Source organism: Anomaloglossus baeobatrachus, chromosome 1 (assembly GCF_048569485.1).
Source record: "Anomaloglossus baeobatrachus isolate aAnoBae1 chromosome 1, aAnoBae1.hap1, whole genome shotgun sequence".
NCBI lineage: Eukaryota > Metazoa > Chordata > Amphibia > Anura > Aromobatidae > Anomaloglossus > Anomaloglossus baeobatrachus.
Window position 1 is genome coordinate 158,002,660 of NC_134353.1, and position 20,584 is coordinate 158,023,243.

Consider the following 20,584-nt stretch of genomic DNA (forward strand, 5'->3'; position numbering starts at 1 on the left):
AATATATATATATATATATACACACACACAATTATATAAATATATACACAATTTATATATATTATATATATATTAGTATATATATATATATATATAAATATGCAAAAATGAATAAAAGTAAAATTAAAATGCATAATGAAAATATATAAATTATAGAATATTTAAAAAACTATACATATATACATTCTGTACGTACCCACACACACTGTATAGCTATACAATGTGTGTAATATATATTATATATATATATATATATATATATCTTTTCCAATATATAGATCATATATATTACATATATACACATATATTATTTCCATTATTTTAATTTTATTAGTTATTAATTAACTATATATAAACCTTGTATATATATATATATATATATATATATATATATATATATATTAAAAAATATATATAGTATTATTGTATATATAGAACTATTAAAATTAAAATAATGATATATAGATATATATATATATATCTATATATATATATATATATATATATATATATATATATATATATATATATATATATACATATACACACATATATTATTTTCATATATAGACACACACACACACACACACACACACACACACACACACTTTGAATATTACTAATATTACCATTAGCGAGATAAATGATAGTAAATCAAAAACAGTCATAAACAAAAGAATACTTAAAAGATAATAAAAATCGAAGTGAAACTTTCTCCGTATTTCCGACAAACTGATGCAATCAAGAATTACTCATGAGCCAAGCACCTTTTAGTTGGCGACTCAAAATGTGGATTGCCATTAATGTAGTGTCGTCAGCTGTATTAGACACAAATTGTTATTTCCAATCTGGACCCTTTAAAAAAAATACACAAAAAAGGGCAAATTCCTTGAAACGGAGAAAAAAAAAAAAAAAAAAGAAAAAGAGCTCACAATGAAATCATTGCCAGTGTGGACTTAATTGCCATTAGTCACATGTGACATTTCTCCAAGCATGTTAAAACTGTGCCACATGTGCGCCCGGCTGAGCTGGAGGAATTAGCTGCAAATGATTAAGGAATCTATCAACAAAAATAAGCATGTGTTAGGGCCGCTACAACTCATTTCAGAGCCTGAGAGAAGATGGGAAACGGCTGCACAAATCATCACCTCTAGGGGACAGAGAAGGCAGCTCGCAAAAAGTAAGGGCAGATTTAGTGTTGTAAGTATCCACATTTATCGTGTCCCTTACATTTAATTACTCGTCAGGTTTGTCCTTTGCTTTTTAATTCCACTATTTATTTACGGCTCTCCCCACCAGAGGGGGCTAAAATAGTTATAAAGGATGGGGATGTTCGGAATGAATGGGATTCTTCTCCAAAGCCTTGTCCTATAATTGGCACTAACAATGAGAAATCGGATTTTTTCCTTCCCAGGAAGCATGGTGGCGCAGTGTAAGTGCGTTCACTAGGTCATTCCAAGTTTCCGGCGGCGGTGACAAGTGCTTAGTAACGTTCTTCTTGTGAACTTTTAAAGAGGCTAATACCTGGAACGTAGGATTTTAAGGTTATGTGCACTCGTTGCGTTCTGTACCTTGTAGAAATGAACGCGTCCTCTGGCAGAATTTGTCATTGTCAAATTTGGTTTTGACCACAGAAACGCAGGAAATACGCATGCGTTTTTGCCGCGTTTTGACCGCGTTTTACATGCATTTTCAGTGCTTAAAATGGGATGCCTTTTTTAATACAAAGACACTACTAAATAAAGTTTGAACATTCAAACAGTAGGAAAAAAAAGGGAAAAAAAATAAATAATGCTTTAAATCATACACTATAATGATAATTTTCATAAAAAGATTATTGAGATTTAATATTTATGATAAAAATGAATTTAACTTATTGTTTGACTCTTTTTTTTAAAGTCGGGCTGCATGTGAGGGCAAAAGGAAACCTCTTGACCTCACTATAATGCCAAAAACGCATGCTTAAATTTTGACAAAAAAGCATGTGTTTAGCATCAAAAATGCATGTAAAACGCTAGGATTTGGATTTTGGATGCGTTTTCACAACTGTCATTTACTTCAATGTTAGCTAAATACTGCCAAAACGCAATAAAGAAGTGACATGCTGCTTTTATAAACGCAAAGATTTTGACTAAATTTTGTCACTCAAAATGCTGCATTTAAGGCCTCTTTCACACATCCGTGCCTCTGGTACGTGTTTGGCAGTTTTCTCATGTACCGGAGACACGTACACCTAGGTTTTCCTTTGGTTTTGGACACACGTAAAAATTTGCGCACGGAACGTGTGTCCGTTCCGTACATACGTGTGTCCGTGTGTTTCTCACGCCGACATTTCTGTTTTTTCTTCGGCATGACGTGTGTCACACGGAACGCAACTGTGTCACACACGGACCACATGGATATGTTCCGTGTGACACGCATCGGAGAGAAGACATTTGTCTATGAGGAAAAAAACTTTACTCACCTTCTCCTGCCCTCCTGTCTCTGCCGCTGCTGTCACTTGCTGCCGACCGCCGTTCATTATGCTTATTGAATATTCACTTCACTGCGGCCGGAAGCAGCAGCAGCGGGGAGTCAGCAGGACCGGAGACCAAAAATCAGCACCACGGACAGCGACGCTAGGGACAGGTGAGCATAAAGTTCCCGTTCTCTGTGTGTTATCACGGATGACACACGCAAAACACACGTAGACCATAAACACGGGGTCACGGAGGGCAAAACGCACCTGATTTTCACGGACGTGTGAAGTGGGCCTAAAAAAGCATCGAGCGGACGAATTTTGCTAAATTCCCATAGACTTTGCTTGGAAATCAAAACGCAAGCTTTTTGGCATTGAAACGCTGCTGCTCAAAACGCTGCGGAAACGCATGAAAAAACGCAACGTGCGCACAAGGCCTAAGAGTACTAGTCATCCCTGGGATCTCAGTATTCAGCCACTCCGGGCTCTCTCTGAAAGGAGTCCATTCAAGGGCACTCTATGGAAAGTTTTAAGTCACTGAATTCTGCACATGTTTCCATATGAAACAGAAGCGGAAGAAAAGATTGGCAGAGCTGTGAGCCGACGCGGCAAAAAAATGTACCTGACGGCTTTAATCAGGTTAGAATTGTGTCTGGAGAAGTGAAAAGGGTTTTTTTCCTCTTTATTATAAAATGACACATTTTGTGTCATTAGGGTTACAATATATGGTGTGAAGACTGAGCCGGGAATGTGTAGTGAACCATGGGTAAAAGTCTAGAATACAATATCTTACACAGTGCTAATGTTTTAGACATCAATCCGGGGTCTGGCATTAGCCGTACCTGTCACTCCTGAACGGAGATTTAGAGATTTAATAGGATGTTGAAGGCCACTTTTTGTTTCCCTTACAGAATATTTAAAGGGGAAAGTGAAGCCTATAAAATCGAAAAGTAGCACAAATTTTCACAGCCGGACCGGATAAATGTAAACTTAATAGAAAGTAAATAGAAAGTTAATAGAAAGTAAAATGTAAAAGTAAACTTAATAGAACTGGCCTGGCTGTAATAAATTGTACAGGAAACACCATTAATGCAAAGTTTCCATCTTGCTTTTGATTGACATTTGGCATTTTGTTTTTCTACGATTCCCCCATATACGTCTAATATGCAGTAAGGTCATAAATAGGATAATCGAATACCTCAAATATTCGGCTTCACGGATATTTTCCGAATAGGTCGCCGCTATTTGACTATTCGCTAATATTCGATGCGCAATGTAAGTCTATGGGAAACCCGAATAACAACTATTTGCAACTATTCGGGCTTCCCATAGACTTACGTTGTGCATCGAATATTCGCATAGCGGCAACCTATTCGTCGGATATTCGCAAAGCCGAATATTTGAGGTATTCGATCATCCCTAGTCATAAACTATCATTAGCCAAATTTATGCTGAAAGATTCACAATTATTCATTGGTGTAAAACGGAAATACAAATGTATGCAAACAAATAAATAAATGGCGCTAAGTACTTTTATTAAGGGGAACTCATCACACACGACTCTACCATAGGTAGACACAGGCTTGGACTGGCCCACAGGAGAGCAGGAGAATCCTCCGGTGGGCCCCTTTGCAGTAGAATATCACCTATCCACCAACACAATCAGTAGTGGGCAGCATGCACTTGTTTCACTAAGTATAGACAAAGAAATCATCTCAACATTAATTTTACAAACTACCCAGTATAGTATTATATAGAAGCATATGTAAATTTGTGTATGTAATATTTGCATGTAGTTGATCAGTAGGCCCCCAGAGTCAATGTTCCTGGTGGAACCCTACCGCCCCAGTCTGACACTGGGTATACAGCTGAGTCGTATTTTCAGTATCACTGTCCCAATGTGTATAATCCCATAACATGGTGTGGTACAGCCTTGCTTTATCTAAGATAGATGACAAGTACAAGAGGATGACCATTCGGACTATCGACTCTCTGAGGCTTGGTGGGTCTAAAACGCTAACAATAAACCAAATAGTCCTCTAAGTGACCAGAATTTGTCAGGTTTAGATGTCCATCGACATTAAAGCAAAGTTGCCAAAACGTGTTAATCATGGCAGGACCAATCATCTCTCCCCTGCTTTGGGGAGTAGAGGGATAAGGTATTGCTTTCTATACCAAACCCTTTTATTTTCAGGGTTGACAAGCCACCATCAGAGATGTCTGCCAGTGGCTCAGCCCAACAATGGTTCTGATTAAGTAAAATTGGTGTTTTGCATGCCAGTCTGTGTGACAGGAGTGGTTGAGTAACTTGCATCAAATTCATTAATAGATGTACACATTTTAATGAATTTTTGGAAATCTTACAGCTCGAGTGAGCCTCAACCAGAGAGGTTACTCCTGCCTGGGGCTGGCATACATTTTTGCGTAATTTATGCCACTTTTGTGGCATAGATTATGCTGACTTTGTTGGGTCGGCTTTGCCATGCTCCATTCCACCCCAGCTACACTCACTTTGGGTGGAGATGGCTGATACTTGCATAATGACACTAAAAAGGTACAACATTTTTGTTTCATTTCAAGTTGTCCAAAAATGTGTAACTTTACAAAAGTTTATGACAGAATTTTGATGAAAACTCCTTGACGAATCGGGCAAAGTGTACATGTATATGGGTCAGAAGGAATAGCTGCTGGTGAAGGTGTAGGGGCCAAGTTGAACTTATATATATCGGAAACACATAAGGATTACCAACGCTTTAAAGTTAATAGTGATTTAACATTACTGAGTTAGAGTTATCACAGGCTGCTTCCTTAGAAGTGGAGATCGTGTAGTATTTATCAACTGTAGAGTATAAAGTTGTAACTTATCCAGTCTGCGTATGGCAGGGATGAGCACATAGGTGGGACATGAATAGATTATGTATAAGCATTACATACAGCATTCCATTTGGGAAGATCATTGTAATCTAAACTGCATTTTGCCTTGGCCAACACCAATAGTCAAGAGGCACTTGATTTATCAGAAGCCCTGAGCTATGGCAGATCTGGCACTTATCTCATTTCGGTTCCACCCAATTCAAGTTTTATAGAATGAAAGATCTGATTTTGTAATGTGATTAGGATTTACTTCTGCAGGAACCAACAAGTCACATCTGTGCTGTAAACAGGCCTTAGTAAGAACAATCGAGTAAACCTTGGAAAAAGTTTTGCCGGCCCCTTTACTGCAGGAGTGAGACTGCGAGATATTGGCAGGCGATGCAATGTCGGATCCCCCTAGCTATGAACGTGTTATGGATGCTCGAGTCACTGTGCAATGTACAGTAAAATAAATCACTGTATACATCAGGTCACACCTCATCAGGCACCCTGTGCACAATATCAGATGTTCACGGCTATTTTAATCATACACTGAAGACTATTTTTCCTCTGTTTAAGGAATTCTAGTCTACAAATGAACAGCCTTCCAAGACTACCAGAAATCCAAGGAAGTCCAGCTAAATCATTCTGCAGGTCTGCACCATCTCATCAATTTCACTCTCAGTAAGCGGAGACCGCAAAGTTTAAAAAGCCCAAGATTTCTGGGGTACATGCCAGTTACCCCAATAAAAAGGGCAAACACTTTATTAATTTATACAACGTGCAATGCCTTTATACACCATGAGGCAGGTGCTAACTCTTTCACTACCAGAAGACTGCACACAGACTGCTGGGAGAAGCCTGAACACACACACCGCCATGAATTATTAAAGAGGAACAACATTAGAACCTGCCAGTAAAATATATAACTGGGTTCCTCCTATTAACACACAGCAGCCATCGCATAAAAGGTTTCTACCTAGAGTAAGTGCTTTATGGGCTCATTTCGCTAAGGCACATCAGATGCTTGGGCATAACCTGTGCATCCGAGCAGGAAATGCCAGATCTATAATTGCAAATAAATAAGATAAACTTTTCGGAATGGAAATGCAGCCGCTTTCTCCCCGGCCGCTTGTCCTTCACTGGAGCCCTATTGTTCACAACATACCCATGGAGAGAATCGCTTCGGTCTTTGTCTGCAGGAATCATACCCATGCATTCAAACTGGAATTTAAAATGCCTGCATAGGATTTTTTTTTTGTCGGGGGGGTGGAGAGGATGCAGAGTTAATAAAGAGCAGATGAAAGGGGAACATAAATACCATCACTGTGAATTAAATTCAATATCTGTGAAGTTTGAAACCAGGCTCTACGTAGTGTAATAATAGAATAATAGAGGAAACGGTGGGAAGAGAAATGTATTCAACATGCTGAGGTCTCGCTCCACAGCCTGACAGGTATATCTCCACTTCTATCTATGGAAATATATACATATCGACTGCACAGAGGAAGAGTACAACATCACAGACAAAATATAGGCTCCGACGTGCCATGGAGAGAGCCTAGATTGGTTAAATCAAGCAGACAACATAATGTTGATTTAACTCCTGCTGTATTTAGATACAATTTATCACATTAAATGAATAATTGTCAAACACAACTCGCCGCCAGGTTTCAGGAATCATTTTAAAGTTTCGAGAACAAAAGGTTTATTTTAAGAATGAAAATCTTGGCTCTGCACAACTGCAGACGTGAATCTGCTTTCAATTACAGAAAGTATTTCCACTCCACTGAGATGGGATCAAATCTTCAACTGCACAATCTCAGGGCAATGCATCTGATTATATCGAAGCCTTGAAGAACCCTAAATTACTTTGTGCCACAGCCATATTCTGCACACGCTGTCAATTAGCCACACACTCCAACAAGCTGCTGTTGGGAATGGGCAAACAATAAGGACTATTTCCTTGGTACTGTCACAGCAAAGCTTAATCCTGCCACATTACCTGAGCCAGCCCTCACACATTGGGAAGTCGGAGCCCGGATCTGACTGGGACCTCGCTTTGGAGGATGGTAGCAGGGTTCTGGGGGCTTATGATCTGTCTGGGACCTTGCTTTGGAGCAGGGTGCTGGGGGATTATGTTCTGGGACCTTGATTCAGAGGATTGGAGCAAGGTTCTGGGGGCTCATATTCTGGGACCTTGCTTCAAAGGATTGGAGCAAGGTTCTGGGGGCTTATGGTCTCTCTGGGACTTCGCTTTGGAGCAGGGCTCTGGGGGCTTATAGTCTGTCTGGGACCTTGCTTTGGAGGATTGGAGCAGGTTTCTGGGGGTTTATGGTCTGGGACCTCAATTCAGAGGATCAGAGCACGGCTCTGTGGGCTTATGGTGTGTCTGGGAGCTCGCTTTGTAGCATTGGAATAGGGTTCTGGGGGCTTATGGTGTGTCTGGGACCTTGCTTCGGAGCATTGAGCTTATGGTCTGTTCTGGACCTCGTTTGGGAAGATCGGAGCAGGGTTCTGGGGTCCTATGGGGTAGATGAAATAGTGAGAACACGAGGTTCACCACATAGGAGGACTGCAGCACAGTTCAAGCCCTGCCTTACACTGACAAGCCACCTCTGGTGAACCCTTCATTAAAGCAGTCCACCCAATATTGTAGGTGCATTATTCACTACAGTGTCATCTAGATTCATGCCAAAACAAAGGAATGAGTGTGTATAAGACACTAAGGTACAGAATGAAACCACCCCCATCCAATGCTCTTCTAGCCATCAGGAGAGGCAGGTTGCCGTATACTATTTACAAGAAATACAATCCAAGCCCAAAATAAAGAATGGTGTAAAGTCCTTTACCTCTGTGTCTTCTCTTTGCTTCCTTAAGGGTTAAAAAGCCACCTCATTTCAGATGCTAATGGTTCTTGTGTAGAGATTCTAGCACACAGAGCCTCCTCCCATTCCAGCAGCAGCAGCACAGGGCAGAGTGTGGGGAGGATGGAGGTGCCACTTCTTGTGGAGCACTGCTGATGCCAGTGCCTCGGGCTCACCAGGCTGGTATTGGGGGCAGCTTCCCTGTGGCTGGTCCTGCTCGCTTGTGTGTATGTGAGTGGCAGAGCTCAGCCTGTGCTAGTTGAACCAGTCTATAATGTATCACGTTACAGAGTCTGGCTTTCTCTTCCAGCACTGAGCAGCAATCAGACATGATAGGCTGAGACTTCTCTGTTTACACCCAGGCAGGAGGAGGGGGCAGAGCTTGGCTCCCTTTAACTCTTCCAGCACAACACAATGCTTCAGTATTTACCCAGGCTGGTAGTGCCCACCTGTCAGAGGTGACCCCTCCTAATATAGCCCTGCACAGCAGCCATAGTGCCGGGCTCTGGGAGTCTGGATCGTGCTGCTGCCTCCATCCTCTCTGTTTGTAAATATTAGCTCCCTATTGTTACACAATTCATCTTTATTTACAAATATAGTTCATTGTTACAATCCTGCAGACATGAAGCAGACTAGTCAGACTTGCCTTTTCACAGCTTGGGCAGATAGTCTACTTGGTCCTATATAAAACCAGAGATTATACATTTTTTATTTCCGTAAGTTGCAAAAAATCTATGAATTCCTCGACTACTATAAAAATTTTACATTTTTTTATTATTCTTTCTTTAAGACTATGTTCACATGCAACTTTTTGGCTGCTTTTTAATGCAATTTGTTTTTACCCCCTTTTTTTGCGGTTTTGCTGCAGAAATTTCTTGAGAAAATGGTTGTAACCTTTCAGCAGACATTCCCCAGCAAAACCTATGGAAAAAAAATAGCTGTGCGCACACTGCCGTTTTTTTTCTCAAGAACACTCTTTCTGCAGAATTTCTTCAGAAAAAGAATGAGCATGTCACTTCTTTTCTGCAGGTACCTGTGTTATTTGCCATAGATAATGGTAAAAAAACACAGGGACCAACCTGCGGAAAAAACGCACCAAAAACGCACAAAATGCGGTAAATACGCATACGTTATTGGTGCGTTTTTTGAATGCAAGTGCGCTAATCTTTCAGACTCAAAATTTCTTGTGAAAAATACTTTTTCTAGTGCGCACAGGGCAAAAGCTTCTTTTTACAGTATCGGCAAAAGCTTTGGGATTTCAGAAACCTCTTGCACGCACCTGTTTTTTTTCCTAAATGAATTTGAGAACTTTATCATTTTTAAAAATCTGTCACTTTGAAATTCTGCTTATGCAGCATTTTCTCCCCCATAGAAAGCACTGAAAAAATAAAAAAAAGCAGCAAATGTTTTTGTGGTGTTTTCACAGCATTTTTGAAGTGTTTTTGGTAAATATAACTGATTTTATCAAATATGTATCATACACAAAGCTCATATGTAATTGGCACCCCAAAAAAGAAGCTGCCAAAAAATACAATGAGAGAGAGAGATTTTCTGGCCAGAATGGTATTTACACATCTGAGCATGCTCGGTTCCAAAAAGACTGATCCGTCGCCGGAATCCGTCATTTCATGGATTGTGACGGATCCTGTGCTCTTAGGCTTCCATTGCAAATGACGGATGCCGACGGATCCGTCACTGTCCGTTTTTTCGACGCAGACAAAGAACGTTCATGTGGACATTGACTCCGTCGGCCAGACAAACATATTTTGACGGATCAGTCGCTTGACGGATGAAACGTGAAGCCATCCTCGCATGACACTCGGCTCACGCTGGCAGCACAGCAGAGCCGAGTGTCATGCGAGTGTCCTTGCGACTGAGGTCCGACCGTGCGAGCGGACTTCAGCTGCGGGGGGCGGGCCGGCACTGAGGAGGGGTGGGCCGTTGCTGCGGAGGGGCGGGCCAGCGCTGCGGAGGGGTGGGAGGGATTTATCTTCCTCTCTCCTCCGTAGCCGGCTATTGCCATTCTCGCACTGCACTCGTGGTACACCGGTGTATGGCGAGTGCAGTGCGATTTTTCTCTTGCCCCATAGACTTGAATGGGTGCGAAAGAAACAAGACCCGCATTACAGTCGCAGCATGCTCCGATTGTTTTCTTGGTCTGATTAGGGCAGAGAAAATAATCGCTCATTTGTGCTGACACACAGGCTAATATTGGTCCGAGTGGAATGCGATTTTTTTATCGCACTCCACTCGCACCGATTTTCATGCCATGTGTCTTAGGCCTAATACAGGTCGTGGCCGCAAAAAAAAGACCGCACCAAAAAAGCAGTGTGTGAACATAGCCTAAAATACTGCTAACGTATTCCTACCAGTATACTGAATAGCAGACGTATAACTTAACGCTTATGATCTTTATCATTTATTATGGTTTTCAAATATCTAAAAATAAATGTAGATGTCTGTGATTTTTGTAGTCCAAGCAAAAAAAGTAATAATTAGATTGGCTTGTCTGTTTCCGTGTAATAAACTTAGCTCTGCTGCCTCTGTATGGACATTGTACAATGTTTAACAAGATGATGAATTCAATTACATTAACGATGAAGATTTCATGAAGTCGTCTAAAGACCCAGAGAGTGGCAGGAGATTCTGGAGAGACACTGCCTGATGGCACATTAGAATACAGCCACCACCAATAATAACAATGGTTTATTACTAGCTGTTGACTGAAGCATTGAAGATAAGCACGCACATAGAACACAGAAGCAATGTTTTAGATTGTGCCTGGAGGATATCTTGACTGTACACAACTTAGTCTACCTAATTGACTGCGCCTGTAATTATCACACCTGTCATCATACTAGGATATTCCCAGTACACAAGAGCTTAAAATTCAAGTTGCGTCAAAGTTGTGGAATTCTCTATGAAGTGGAGAAAGTCTGTATACTTTCACCGAATATGCAGGATATGCACAGCATGGAAAATACATTGTCTCTATCACTGTTGGGGAACAGTTCCACTTGCGCATAGCTTCTTATGCGAGAGCATTGGAAGAGATATGCTAATGACCCTCTGCTGCAAGCGTGAGCCGAGGATCATGTGACTGTGATGTGATCTTGTGATCGGATCACAGCTGCGGAAAAGAGGGAGAGAGCAATTTCTCCCCATCTCCTCCGCTGCCTGTCTCTACATACATCGCACTGCAGTCGGATGACGTGCAAGTGCAGTGCAATGTTTCACACGCGCCCATAGACTTTTATGGGGAGTGTGAGCCGAGACTCGCTGCCAAACGCAGCATTCTGCGATTCATTTCTCAGGCCGCTATGGCATGAGGAATCAATCGCAGATTGACACTGCCCCATAGTTTTGCACTGGTGCAATTGCAGTCCAATGTTGTATCGGATTGCACTCATCTGTGCAAAACACAAGTGGATCCAAACCCTTTAAGGGGAATCTGTCACTAAATTCATGCTACCTGGACTACAGACAGCAAAATCAGCCTAGCTATGTAAATTCAGTTTGACAAGTTTTGCCCCATGTACACACATGAAGGAGAACTATCAACTGGTGCGGGGTGCGAGTGGGCTGGACAGGTCAAGTCTCTTCCTATAGTCCGATACAGCTCACTATACTTTGATTTCTCTGAAACGCCGTAGCATTTCAGAGTAACACATACCAGGCTTCAATTGCGCAGTTAGACTCAGATTAAGGTGGGGTTACACAAGCATAAGGCATCGGATGTGAGAGAATCAGATGGGATAAGCTATGACACTGTGCTGTAAGCATAAACTGAGTGTCATTCACTGAGATCCAATTCTCTCGCATGCGAAAATCAAAGCACAGGTGGGAAAAAGCAGACATTAATGTCTTCATCTTCTCCATTGTCTGTCTATGTGTATATCGGACTGCACTCGGATGTCATCAGTGCAGTGCGATGTGTGACACTCATCCATAGACTTGTATAATCTTGTATGGGTCTGCGAGAAACGAGAGACGCCGCTAATCATAGTATTAAGCATTTTCAAAGGGTAACAGGTAAAAATGGACTATACAATTTGTTGTGCAATGTATCCTGAGTACACTGATACTCCATATGTGGTGAAACACTACTGTTTGGGCGCACAGCAGGGCTCGGAATGGAAAGAGCACCATTTGACTTTTGGAATACAAAATGAGCTGGAAATGATAGCAGACGCCATGTTGTGTTTGAAGAGCCACTTATGTTCCTAGTAAGTAAAAACCCCCACAATTGACCACATTTTGGAAACTAGACCCCTCAAGGAATTTATCTAGATGTATGGTGAGCACTTTGTATAGCAATGGTACTGCAGTCACAGTTTGGCCTCTGTTCAGCAGTGAACTTTTTTTCAATGGTCACAAAACTGTTGTTGACGGCACTTTTGAGCACGCCTAAAAAGAAAAGTAAAAATATGCACACCGCCGGACAACAAGTTCAAAGTGACTCCCTCTGCCTCATTACAGTGGATTTTCCTTTGAGAATTTTGTCTGAATCACATTTTTCAGAGATTTACATGTAATCCTCTGTATAAGCGCTCAGCGTAGAGTTCAAGGTCAATGTGAGCTGAGTCTTAGGGGTACTTTGCACGCTGCGACATCGCAAGCCGATGCTGCGATGTCGAGCGCGATAGTCCCCGCCCCTGTCGAAGCAGCGATATCTTGTGATTGCTGGCGTAGAGAACATTATCGCTACGCCAGCTTCACATGCACTCACCTGCCCTGCGACGTCGCTCTGGCCGGTGATATGCCTCCTTCCTAAGGGGGCGGATCGTGCAGCGTCACAGCAACGTCACACGGCAGGTCGGCCAATAGCAGCGGAAGGGCGGAGATGAGCGGGACGTAAACATCCCACCCACCTCCTTCCTTCTGCATTGCAGCCGGGACGCAGGTAAGGTGATGTTCCTCGCTCCTGCGGCTTCATACACAGTAATGTGTGCTGCCGCAGGAACGAGGAACAACATCGTACCTGTCGCTGCACCGGCATTATGGAAATGTCGGACACTACACCGATGATATGATAACGACGCTTTTGCGCTTGTTAATCGTATCAAAAAGGATTTACACATATCGACTGCGACGCTGGATGTGCGTCGCTTTCGATTTGACCCCACCTACATCGCACCTGCGATGTCGTAGTGTGTAAAGCCCGCCTTACTGCGATCTTTGGGAGGCAGAATAAACAAATCAACATCAGTTGAAGAATTGGTTTTATTACTATATTTTACGCCATTCACCTTGCGGTATAAGTGATTAGGCGGCTTTATTCCTCAGGTCAATACAATTAGAGCGATCCCAGATTTATATAGTTTTTTTAGGTTTGGCTACTGTCACACTAAAAGACGCTTTTTTTTTTTTTTTTACAAAATAAAGGTTTTTTTGCATCACTAAATTTTAAAGGCTACAGTTTTTTTTATTTTTCTGCCAACAGAGTCATATGAAAGATTGTTTTTTGCTGGCTGAATTGGAGTTTTTATTGGTTCCATTTTAGGCCACATAATATTTTTCGATCAGTTTCTATTCCACTTTTTGTGAGGCAGAATGAAGAAGAAACAGCAATTCAAGAATTGTGTTTTTTGTATTTTTTTACATCCTTCACTGTATCACAAAAGTTATAAAAGACAGCTTTATTCTTAAGGTCATTACTATTACAGTGATACCACATTAATATTGTTTATTGTGTTTTGTGACTTTACACAATAGAAACAATTTTTTTAGAAAAGAACCCTGTTTTTGCATTGCTGTATTCTGAGAGCTATAGCTTTTGGATTTTTTTTGGTTACGGAGCTGTGTGGGGACTTGGTTTTTGCGGGACGTGATGACGTTTTCAGTGATACCATTATTATTTCCATATGACTTTTTGATCGCGTTTTATTTCACTTTATTGTCAGCTATGTGATGAAAAGACATAGTTTTTGCTACACTATTTTTTAAAGTGTTCAGTGAAGTGTTTAACTAGCATGACCGTTTTATAGATCTCATTGTTCCTGATTCAGCAATACCAAATATGTCTATTTTCTTGTTTATTTTTGTTTTTGCATAAATATGCATATTTCATGATAAAATATTTTTTTTTTGTTCTTTATTTTCTGATTTTTATTTTGTTTTAAATTTTTTTTAAACTTTTTTTAACTTTTTATTTAGTCCCTATATGAGACATTAACTATTATTAGTCTGCTCGCAGGTATAATGCATTGCAATCCACTAGCATTGCAATACATTATATTTGTCCGTATTGCACTGACAGATTGCTTCTTAGACCATGCTCCTGGCATGATCCCAGAAGCCACTGTAGTCAGGTAACCTAGAGATCGACATTTGATCTTGGGTTACCATGGCAATGATCTAGACCCTGTTATCACGTCACAAGGGTCCTGATCAGGAGGGAGAGGGAGCACATTTGCTCTCCCAGTCTCCTAAATGCTGCAATTGCTATTGATTGCAGCATTTAAGGGGTTAAAGAGGTGCAGGAACTGGCCTTGGCTGTGACAGCCGGGTCTTGGCTATCACTTAAGTCAAGCTTACGGTTGCGATCATGCGGGCACAGCTGCTGCACCTGCACAATCACCAGGAGGTACTAATAAGTCCATTTTTGGGAAGGGGTTAAAGGGAATTTGTCACAAGGTTTTTGCTATGTCTTGTTAGAGCAGTATTATGTAGGAAAAGAGACCCTGAATTAAACGATGTATCACTTAGTTTACTGGGTTCAGCAGATGTGACACATTCAGAGTTCTTAGGTGTAGCAGAGCTCAGAAAGCTAACTCCACCCACACTACAGTTCTCTGTGTACATTATATGTTGACAGTGAGCTGCTTATCAAAGGAAAGGACGTTGTTGGACCAAAGCTTGTGTGCCCTATCATCTGGGCAATGATAATTTCCTGGTGATAAAACCTTAATAAGTGACACATCATTACATTAAGGGTATTAACCCCTACATCAAGCAGCCCTCAGATTAAATATTAAAAATATTCTGACACATTTCCTTTATTTATCTCTGGATATATAATACAGTACTTGTCCAGATATAAAACTTATGGTTCTATAAATAGTATCATGTATAATCAATAGTAGTCATTTGTTTCAACCTGTGTATATTTTTTTATATGATTTCAAAATAATGAAATTTGAAATAATAAGAACCTATATTGCATTTACAATATATTTAGAATGTAGTACCCATCAGTGTGTGCAAGTAATGTCTTTAAAGGGGTTCTCCGCTGGATAACCAATGCTTGTTCACTTCAGGACCCTATAGAATAAAAATCTATTTTCTTCACCTCCCACAGTGGCACCTTCCTATCAAGACTTCTATTCCCTGTAGGTTGCATAATATTCTTGAATCAAGTGACCCCTGCAGCCAATCATCACCTGCAGTCTGCAGCCTTTACTATTTCATCAGAGTATGGAATATTGATGAGCTGCAGCTGATCGGTGCATGCTTAGTGGCTGCAGGTATCATCTATCACAAAAAGTCATGTATCCAGCTGGGAATAACAGTGCCAATATTGGTTGAATGACACTACTGTGGTGCAGGCGGTGAGTATAGATCATTTTTATGTGCTATGGAATCTTGAAATGATAATGGGAACCTGTCACCAGTTTTGGGGCCTATAAGCGGCGGCTGCCCCCTGTAGGCTCATATACAGCATTCTAACATGCTTTATATAAGAGCCAAGCCGCTGTGTGGAACGTAAAAATCACTTTATTATACTTACCTAAATGGTCACTGCGGTGGAGTTGGTTCAGATGGTCGTCTTCGTTCCCAGGGACGGTGCCACCTCTTTCGGCCATCTTTGTCATCCTTCTTCTGGAGCCGGGGTGCATGACGCATCCTACGTCATCCACACTCGCCGGCATTGAGGTCCTGTGCAGGGGCACTTTGATCTGTCCTGAGCAGGGCAGATCAAAGTATTGTAGTGCGCAGGACCGGCGAGTGTGTGACGTAGGACACGTTATGCACCCCGGCTTCAAAAGGAGGACAAAGATGGCCGAAAGAGGAGGCGCTGGCACCGGAGAATGGAGACGCCCATATGGCCCAACTCCCCCGCAGCGACCGTTTAGGTAAGTACTATAAAGTCCTTTTTACGTTCTACACAGCAGCCTGGGCTCTAATATACAGCTTGTTAGAATGCAGTATATAAGAGCCCACTGGTGGTGGCCACAGCTTATAGGCCCCAAATATGCTGACAGGTTCCCTTTAAGCGAGGATTGTCCAGAAGTGGACGGCCCCTTTAATTTCCATTATTTCCCTTTCGATGCAGGATTAATGATGTTCTCTTATACCGTCGCTATAGACAGGATGAGTTGCAGAATCCACAATCCTGAATACTGTGTGTGATAATGCCGCAGTTTTTTTCTTTACTTGTTACACTCTGCTCTCAGGTCTCCCATTCTACCATAGACAAAGAGCTTTAATGTTCTCTTCATATACAGAGAGAACTGATAATAATGTAAGCACATAAGAGCTCCTCAGACAACTCTGATTTTGCTATATCACATAAAACCAAAGCACTCGAATATTATTAAAGTTGAGCTAACAATTAGCAATCCTGTTCACCACTAATCACTTCAATACCATTACTCTTCAATTCGGAAATAGATGAACTAAATCTGAACCCAAAATGAAGCTAATGCTCAGCAGCCGAGGATAAACTAAAGGCATCTCGAATGTAGAAATATGGAAATATTCACTTCTAAATATCAAGGAAATGTTACTTTCCGCAATATCTGCCTGATAAATCTACATTTTTGATAAAGTCCTTGTCTTATTCTCGATGTCACTATTTGTCTCACACTGTCCAGTTACAGTAACAAAAAGTAGACAGTTGTGCTCTGTAGTGCTTAGTAGTGCCAACTGTCACGATTCCTCTGTGCAGAACATCTTGCACACTAGGAGATGCTCTGCTGTGTTTTCCTGAGCTACTGAGCTGGGAGACTGATTGACAGCGCTGATTTCCATGCAGGTTCTGGGAGGTGCTGATTACTCAGGTATTCCAACTTCCTGGTAATTGCCCTGCTTCTTTGTTGAGCATGCTCTCCCAGAACATTGCTAGTTGTACATTCTGGTTCTGTAGATGTGTTGTTGGTCTGTATTTCTGCATTTGTTATGATCTTTGTTTCTTGACCCCGGACCGTTGTTTGACTCCTCTTTACCCTCTCCCTGTTCCTGTATGACCTCCTGGTTTTTGACCACAGACTGTTACCTGACCATGTCTTAGTTTTCTCCCTGAATCTATTACGTGCCCTCCTGAAATTCTGACCCTCGGATTGTGACCAGACCACGCTTCTGTGTACTCCCTGTATCCATACGTGTCCTCCTGTTACCAGACCCCAGCTTGCCTGACTGACTACTCTACCATCTGTACTATCCATAAGTAGTGACTTGCATTACACCAACTTGCCGTTTGCTGTTGGGCTCACATAAAACTGGCCATTGTGCTGTCACACTGTTCAAATGGCAAATGAGACGTAGTACAGCATATTCCCCACTAGGTGGCAGCAGAGTAGTGAAGGAGAGTCAAAGTAACACTGTAACAGAAAGGCAGCTGAAGTATAACTGAGTAACTTCAGCAGGCAGTTCACAGGCAAGCCACCAAGTGACAATAGAGTAGTCAAACAGTCAGGGTCTTAGCCAGGAGAGTCAAGTCACAGCAAAGGGAGGATAAAAATCAAGCCAGAAAACAGAACTGAGTTGGAAGCCGGGAGATCAGGTATGCAGAGGGAAATACAAACAACAGACTGGAGCGGGAAGACGGGGACTGGGACAGACGGACGAACAGGGGAGGGTACAGGTCAAGGCACGGTAATAAGGAGTCAGATCAAACAGGAAATCTCACCAGAGCAAGTCACAGACTGCAGAGCAAAACTATAACCAGCACAGGAATGCAAGTGCAGAGACCAGATATAGTGTCTCCTGAAACCAGAATGAGGCTGATGGGAGTTGAGCCCTGACATGACCAGGCCGGATCTCTGAAACTCTGGAGCGGAGAATACCAGTCCTGGATCATGACACTAAGTATCTTAATTTTTCAATGTTTTTCATTACATTAATGCATGTCTATATTCCAATTGTCTCTCCAGTAAAGGAGACAAACTCTAGCACAGCGCCACCTATTGGAAGTAGCGATCCTAAAAGTCACAAGTGGATTTTCGACAATCCTTTGCAATATGACTCAGGATATATAAGCCAGATCAGAATCCCAATTTGCAGACACGGTGTTTCGGGGTGCTTGCCCCTCGTCAGTGCAAAGTATGGGGGTGTCTGATCTGGCTCATGAGAAAGCTATGTGGGGACCACGGGGGAACACTATTCTCCTTAAGGAGACTTTGCAAGCCAGTCTGGCTGCCAGGTAAGGGGACTTATAGCTGCAATGCCCCTAAAATTCCACGGGGGAACACTATTCTCCTTAAGGAGACTTTGCAAGCCAGTCTGGCTGCCAGGTAAGGGGACTTATAGCTGCAATGCCCCTCTGGGAAATATTCAAATTGTCTCTCCAGTAAAGGAGACAAACTCTAGCACAGCGCCACCTATTGGAAGTAGCGATCCTAAAAGTCACAAGTGGATTTTCGACAATCCTTTGCAATATGACTCAGGATATATAAGCCAGATCAGAATCCCAATTTGCAGACACGGTGTTTCGGGGTGCTTGCCCCTCGTCAGTGCAAAGTATGGGGGTGTCTGATCTGGCTCATGAGAAAGCTATGTGGGGACCACGGGGGAACACTATTCTCCTTAAGGAGACTTTGCAAGCCAGTCTGGCTGCCAGGTAAGGGGACTTATAGCTGCAATGCCCCTAAAATTCCACGGGGGAACACTATTCTCCTTAAGGAGACTTTGCAAGCCAGTCTGGCTGCCAGGTAAGGGGACTTATAGCTGCAATGCCCCTCTGGGAAATATTCAAATTGTCTCTCCAGTAAAGGAGACAAACTCTAGCACAGCGCCACCTATTGGAAGTAGCGATCCTAAAAGTCACAAGTGGATTTTCGACAATCCTTTGCAATATGACTCAGGATATATAAGCCAGATCAGAATCCCAATTTGCAGACACGGTGTTTCGGGGTGCTTGCCCCTCGTCAGTGCAAAGTATGGGGGTGTCTGATCTGGCTCATGAGAAAGCTATGTGGGGACCACGGGGGAACACTATTCTCCTTAAGGAGACTTTGCAAGCCAGTCTGGCTGCCAGGTAAGGGGACTTATAGCTGCAATGCCCCTAAAATTCCACGGGGGAACACTATTCTCCTTAAGGAGACTTTGCAAGCCAGTCTGGCTGCCAGGTAAGGGGACTTATAGCTGCAATGCCCCTCTGGGAAATATTCAAATTGTCTCTCCAGTAAAGGAGACAAACTCTAGCACAGCGCCACCTATTGGAAGTAGCGATCCTAAAAGTCACAAGTGGATTTTCGACAATCCTTTGCAATATGACTCAGGATATATAAGCCAGATCAGAATCCCAATTTGCAGACACGGTGTTTCGGGGTGCTTGCCCCTCGTCAGTGCAAAGTATGGGGGTGTCTGATCTGGCTCATGAGAAAGCTATGTGGGGACCACGGGGGAACACTATATTCCCATATTCATTGTTCCACATACTGTTTCTTAGCACTGCAGTGTGCAACTGTCTCCTTTTTGTTACTATGTCTTATGTTCAGTTTGCACCTGTTCACATTAGAAAGGTAGGATGTGACATCAGTTTTTTTTCTTGTGCCAGTTACAGGTGACAGAAATGATATCCGGGCATATGTGTAGGGGAGAGTATACTGTTTGCCGTTATTGACTATAAAGACAAATAAAAAAGCTAGAGCTCCATAAAAGACCTTGCGGTGGCTCTGCCTATATTAGAATATAATATGGGTCGTGTAAGGGGAATTATTAGAATGATAGTAATAATAATATATAGTGACAACACATTCTGTAGTGACAAAATTTATCATGAAAAGTGAAAGAAAAGAATCAGTTCAAAAAATGTATATCCTGCAGAACATAATGTTATATATATATATATATATATATATATATATATATATATATATATATATATATATATATATATATACATATATATATATATACACAGTATATATATATATATATATATCTATATATATATATATATATATATATATATATATATATATATATAAATATATTATATATATATAAATACATGGGTATAACATTGAGAGGCAGTGAGCATTATCTATGCTTGACCTGAGTGATGAATATTCCTGACTAATGTACAGTAAGCCCATTACCAGCCTCTGCATGCATTGTACCGAGGTAATATAGGTTTCCGTAATGCCTTTATATAGCAGATGCAGCTCCGCCGGTGATCAGAATGCCCCTGCCTATAAAGGGGCCATTATTATATTATGTCATTATAATGTATGGCCTCCCG

The 20,584-nt window shown here is 41.6% G+C and overlaps 1 protein-coding gene across 18 annotated transcripts in view; it reads right to left on the minus strand.

Moving 5' to 3' along the window:
• TENM3 (teneurin transmembrane protein 3) overlaps window positions 1–20,584 on the minus strand; it is a 1,857,795-nt gene that overhangs the window by 786,745 nt on the left and 1,050,466 nt on the right. Inside the window, exon 1 of one of the 18 annotated variants that reach the window (XM_075347177.1) lies at window positions 8,164–8,496. The exons of 16 other annotated variants lie outside the window; for them this stretch is intronic. The gene's annotated coding sequence lies outside the window, so the exon portion shown is untranslated. Of the gene's footprint in view, window positions 1–8,163; window positions 8,497–20,584 lie in introns of those variants that run through there. One more of the 18 variants, XM_075347179.1, reaches the window with a different exon arrangement.